Here is a 6345-nt window from a genome sequence, read left to right as displayed (position 1 = left end):
TTGGTGGGTGGGGGTGTATGTGTATGTGGGGGGGGGTGTCAGTCTTTATATGTGCTTCTTGCTGAGGAGTGGAAGCTGTATTACATTTTTACCACAACCACATCTTTAGATCTTCTTCATCTCTCAAATAAAAAACTCTAGAAAATAAAATGAGGGAGACTAGTTTAACACAGAAGTCCATAAACTTGAACTGTGATAACAGTGTCGTTTTGGTCTTGCAGCACATGAGTGTCTTGGATTTGCTAGCTAGGCAGAGGCGTATCTAAGGTATGGCAGGTAGGGCGCGAGCTGAGAGGGATTATTCAGCAATTTAAAACTAATTGCCATAGGTGCTATTTTCCATAGATAACGCTGCTACAGCTAGGCCTTGGGAAGATAGCAATATCATTCCTCTTAAACCAGAAATGGACCCCTGCCCTAACTAATCTCCCTTCCATGTCAAGAACCCATCTTCCTGCTTTTCTACCATTTGTCACTTTTCTCCAGAACAGGTTTATACAGTTCTCTCATCTCTCTTGAATAGTATTTTTCAGCCTTTTGGTCAGTTTTTATTGGCTCTCCAAATAGTTCATATAAACCCAATTATACCTTAATTATTGCAGTTAAGACTCAGACAATGCCAAGAGATGCATCCTTATCTTTACTAATGCATATTATTAAATCCTATATTACTTAAGGTAGTCTTGTTCCCTAAAACGTATTTCTCCGGGTTTTATTTCTGGATGTGAGCGGAGGCCGCGGGGTTAGGACATGGGCATGGCTGGTGTACCCCCAGTGCATCAGGGATTGTGCTGAGCACCTACATGGGTGGTCAGTCCTTGGAGGCAAGTGTGTACCACAAGGCCATGAAAATGTCAAGAGGTTAGGTCCTAAAACATTGTTGAATTGGTGTATGTTCTGCTGTGTAGATTTTCAACAACAACAAAATTTTTTTTTTTAAAAAAAAAAAAAGGAAGTTAGGTCCTTCCCCTGTGGCCCCACATGTGTAGCTGAGGGGTGGCCCAGATCCGCAAGCCCACAGAGCTTCCTTCCACTGCGCAGCACTGCCTCTCCTCTCATAGCTAGCCCTTGAGATGGGAATTATTTTTACTCCAGAGTTACAAAAACTCTGGCTCAGAGAGGCCAACAGCTTGCTTATGTTGCATAGCTAATAAGTACAAAAGCCCAGACTCAACCCAGGCCATCTTACTCTCAATCTCATTGCATCCTTTATGCCCCAAACTAAAAGATGCCCTTTTAATATCAGTCATAGGAGTAAATGAACTTTGACCCATTCTGAAAACTGATATGAGCTACTTGATCAGACTGGTACTTGGGGTTAATGGGGTAGTTTTTTTTTGTTTTTGTTTTTTTTTTTAATAACAAAAGATAATTATTTGGGTATTAAAAGCTATGACTTTGTCAAAATTCTTTTTAGTCAAAGTATGATAGGGCTATGACTTAACTCTAATTGAATGGCATTTTCCCCACTCATTTATCCAAGGCTTCTTTCCTCTTTGTGAGCTGTGAAATACCCTTCTAGGCTTGGCGGGCCATGGTTCAAAACCCACCATTTGACCCTGCTTGAACAATAGCAAACAAATTCAGTGTCCTAAGATAAAACCACTGTTCCCTCTCGGTGACTCCTCAATATCATGTTCCTGCAAGCATTCTTTTCTGTCTCTTGTGCCCTCTGTAGCATTCAAGGGCCACTGCTCATAATAGATAGCCGAAGGTCTGTGGCTATTAAAAGTGCATAAGGTAAAATGTGAAGGCTCAGACCACAGTCAGCATAGGTAAATTTGGGCATAGGAGAAGGAAGTATCTGATTACCCGACTAACACTGTGGTCAAACTGCGGATAACCATGTGCACTCAGTTGCCTAGCAGCGCATTCATTACTCCTAGAGGAACGTGTTAGAGACGTGCACCACATGGAAAGGCGATTCTGCTCAGCTGATGACTATTTTCTTTCCTTCAGCTTCCTTGCTCTTTCTACTTACTGCACCCTCTAGGAAATTATGTGAGATTTAGTTTGAATGCTCCTTAGAAGCGAGGATGGCGAGACTTCGTCTCACGTATTTTGAACATGTTATCAGTCCTTGGAGAAGGACATCATGCTTGCTAAAGTAGAGGGTCAGCAAAAACGAGGAAAACCCTCAATGAGATGGACTGACACAGTGGCCGAAACGATGGGCTCAAGCATAACAACAATTTTGAGGGTGGCTCATGACTGGGCCGTGTTTCATTCTGTTGTATGTAGGGTCGCTATAGTCACAACCGACTCGATGGCACCTGACAACAGCAACAATGTGAACTTGAGATGCCAAGAAATCACCAGAATTTGAGCCCTTGCCACTTCTTTCCAAGACTTCCCTGAAGTGCTTTCCCTATTGTTAGAATAAGGGCATGATTCATTCTTTTGGATGTCACTAAACAGAACTAATTAAAATACGTGTTTGTCCCAGAGAAACTGATCCTGCAGCATTACTGTGCAGTCTTTTGTTTGAAGATGATTGGTTTTGGGAGTTTGATTTTTTTTTTCTTCCCCTTTGAGTTTCCCATTCGTACCTTTATCGTATTTCTGAGCCTTGGAAGGATTCAAATGAACACATTTAAGCCTGGCAAATTTCCTGAAGCATTCAGACACTCCCTTACTTCGTTCTGATGTACCACGTTATGTTGAGTATGGAATCAGATTTACTCGGGTCCTGCTATAAGTGTTATTTACCAACTTTTTTTTTTTAATTACACGCACACAGAGAAGTACAATACCAGCTCATTTCTTCCCTAAATTGCCTTTAGGACAGAAATTTTCAATGATACTTAACAGTCGTAAGTTAATCTTGAGTAGGGTTTCTGGATGCCAGCCTTTCTGTGAACTGGGCTTATACACCCCCAAGTTACCAACCACAGGGTTGTGGGGTTCCCTTGGAGAGCACCTGTGTTCTGTGAATTTGGCTTAAAACTACATTTTCACAGAGTAGCACAAAAATTGATGATCGCCACTATGCTTCAAAGGAGCCCTGGCAGCGCAGTGATTAAGCGCTCAGCTGCTAACCGAAAGGTCAGCAGTTCGAACCCACCAGCCACTCCACAGGACAAAGATGTGGCTGTCTGCTTCCATAAAGATTACAGCCTTGGAAACCCTAGGGGGCGGTTCTACTCTGTCCTACACTGTCACTATGAGTTGTGATCGACTCAGCGGCAACGGGTTTGGTTTGGTTTTTATTGTGCTTCAAGAAAAAGGCCATCAACTCATCATCCTAAGCCCTCCTTGGAGTGAGCGTGCCCTCTACGTTGCATTTCCAGGCAGGGGCCAAAATAAGATGGAAGCCCAAGTTCCTTAAAGAATCCTCTTTTAAATCTCCCTTCTCACTAAAATGGCAGCCGGAAACCCTACTGAAGATTAACTTATGACTATTAAATATCACTGAAACTTAAGTAGTGGTTGTGAAATAGTCTTCATTCTCTTTAAAGGAAACTTTTTTTCTGAGTACTCTTTCTGATTTCTTATCATTCCCGTACAAAGATTGTCGATTTCATATATTCTTTCAAAATATTTTTCTGCTAAATAAACTTCTGAAATTGTTTTTTTTCCCCTACTGAATAAACAGTAAACAACTGAATCATTTTTACACACTCACGTTAGCTGCTATATTTCTGATGTTTTATCTACAATCAGACTTTTATACCTTTGCCAACCCTTTGACTGGTCTTAAAACATGGGATGACAGACGCTAAGCCCTTTTAAACATAAAATAATAGGATACCAGATAACAGGGCTGATGGGGTGGCCTTTCACCTGCTGCCTTGGGAGCCAGGGAGACCGGCTCCAACCTTGCCCTCCCCAGGTTGTCTCCAGTGCACTGAGCCCACCCTCCTCTCACCCGCGTTCCCCGTCACTCTCCACAAGTCACTGACCCTCGAGTCCAGGGTTATTACAGCCCCTGAAGCGGCTGGGCCCACATCTGGGTGGAGGGGACAGCTCTGCGCCAGGCAAACCTCCCTTCTTCACATCTAAAATATTTTCTTTTTGTTAATGTTTATTATCCTTCTAATACCTCTGTGTTCTGTTTCCTCCCTGCCTTGGACCAGACATTAGACGAGTATTTGAAGTTCCTGGTCCTCTGTCTTTATCTGCCTTCTGTTTTGAAGCTAATCAAGCATCTTCTCTGGCTCCAGACCTCGCAGGAATCTGTGGGAGGTCAGCTTGCTTCATTTCAGCAGAGTTTGAACTCTTGGCCCAATGGATAAATTCTGCCATGTTTTAATTCAGATTAAAAGCCAAAGGCTTGCACTTCGATTTTTCCTGGAGTGGTGGACACATTTGGCTGGGATTTAGGTGTTTTGTTTGCTTGGTTGTTGTTTTTCAAATGTTATTGAATCACCTGTCTAGAAGATTGCAGGATTTAACCATTGCAAAGAATCAATACGGAGAGAAAGCAACATAACTTTAACAATAATAAGTTATTCCAGGCCCACGCCCTTCCATAAAAAAACCCAAACTAGTTGCCTTCAAGTCAATTCTGACCTGTGTGTGTCAGAGGAGAACTGTGCTCCATAGGGTTTTCAATGGTGGGGGTCTGTCATAATAGATCTCCAGGTCTTTCTTCCAAGGTGCCTCTGAGTAGATTTAAACTGCCAACCTTTCCATTAGTGGCCAAGCTCTCCATGTGCCACTCATGGACCCCATACAAGTACTAAATGCACTTTTCAGACCCTGCTTTCTGTGCCTACTACAAAAGAAAAACTAAAATCCAAGGCTACATGATGCCTAATCTAAAACCCTAAAGTCCACACTCAACAGCATCCTGGAGACTATAGAGCTCAACCTTGGAAGTCATGGATTTCTGCTACAGTCCTGTGTAAATCTTCTAGGAAGTTCAGAATGCTGCATGCAGGATCACGGTGACTCTTGTTACCGAGTGTGCAGAACCTGAGTCTCTGCTTCTCATAAGTAAAAGGATTCCAGTGATCCCCAGTCTCGTCTCAAAAGAATCACTTATCTGCTCTTGAATTTTCTTTTGGGCTCAAACTTTAGAGCTACAATATATTAACAGCTTAACACCAGAGGAGAAAGCTGTTCGTAAACCACTAAAACATTTTTTTTCTGTTTTTCAGGCTCCTGAAACCCAAACTACTCCTTACCTTTTTGCTGCAGTTGGAGAAGAAAGTGAATTTGAACTATGCCTGTTACACAATGCTGGAGAAATGGTGAAATAGGCCAAAGATTTATTCCTCGTTCAAGAGCCAGTTCTGTTTGTAACAGTGTGGTATTCAGCAAAAGGACCTACACCGACTTGGAAAGAAGCTAATTTATTTTCTCATTCTGCCAAGTTTACATTATTTCCTGCTGCTTACTCTTTCTAGTGTTTGTTTAATGGGGGCTAAGAGATTAAAGAGTGAGAACTCAAAGGTACCATTTTCCACTCTGGAGTTTTATATTTTGTCTTTGAACTGAAAATAAACATATATCTAGAAAACCAACCAACAGGTTTTTAAGTGCCAGATAAATCTCTGTCCTTCAGAGGTAACTATCCATGGGAAGCAGTTGGAGTTGCCACCTGACACCAGTTTGTTGGAAAATTGTGAACACAACCAGAGCGTTAAAAAGGTGACAAGAAAAACATGCCTAGAAATATCTGGTCGACGGTGAAATCTTCTGTTACAGAATTGTAAGACCCCCTCGGGACAAAGTGCATTTTAAATCCAAAACTATTTTTCAGTACCAGTGACATTTGCATCACTCACCTAAAAGCCAGTGGGTTTATTCTACTTTCTTCTATCGATGAATGAATCTCATTGGCCATTCTATTCTCCAAGGCCCATAGGGCAAGGAAGAGTGGCTCTTAAAGGTCAGGTGTTTGGCAAATGTTTTTCCTTTTGTCCAAGCCTTAATTCATCGGAGAGAAATGTCCTGTGGCCTGTTCCCCCCTCCCAGGAGTTCCTGGCCCTGCTCTCTGTTTCCATTTTTCCCTACAATAATATAAAATTAATAAAAATTAAAACAAAACAGAGGATTCAGGAACAAACAAGAAGTTATTGTCCTCTAAGCAGCGTAAGTAAAACTGTTACCATAAATATCTTCAGTGTCCCCAAGCACATACTGCAGGAGCCCTTGATCAGATCTTTCCTATGCAAACTTGTCCTTCGCCTCAATGACCAGACTCATTAATGCTCAGCCCACAATGTATCTTTATGCACAACTTCATTTATTCCGAAACAATGTTTAATAACTAAAGGCCGCCCCACTCAAAGGCTATCTGTTCCAAGACTAATATGGCTTAGCAATTCTCAAGTGTATCTCTCTGGCCCTGCGCCTGCCCCTGCCCCTTGTCTGAGAGTACACCTCTCCGCATATACA

At 42.1% G+C, this 6345-nt stretch overlaps 1 protein-coding gene across 2 annotated transcripts in view; it reads left to right on the top strand.

Annotated features, from left to right (window-relative positions):
• Window positions 1-5468, top strand: part of MTHFD1L (methylenetetrahydrofolate dehydrogenase (NADP+ dependent) 1 like) — a 249208-nt gene extending 243740 nt beyond the window's left edge. For both annotated transcript variants that reach the window (XM_023729119.1, XM_023729120.1), the window contains exon 28: window positions 5103-5468. The gene's annotated coding sequence lies outside the window, so the exon portion shown is untranslated. The remainder of the gene's footprint in view (window positions 1-5102) is intronic.
• The last annotated feature ends 877 nt before the right edge of the window (window positions 5469-6345 follow it).

This window comes from Trichechus manatus, unplaced genomic scaffold (genome assembly GCF_000243295.1).
Source record: "Trichechus manatus latirostris isolate Lorelei unplaced genomic scaffold, TriManLat1.0 scaffold00002, whole genome shotgun sequence".
Classification (NCBI taxonomy): Eukaryota; Metazoa; Chordata; class Mammalia; order Sirenia; family Trichechidae; genus Trichechus; species Trichechus manatus.
Note: the sequence above shows the minus strand (reverse complement) of the source record. Positions and strands in the feature narration are given on the sequence as shown.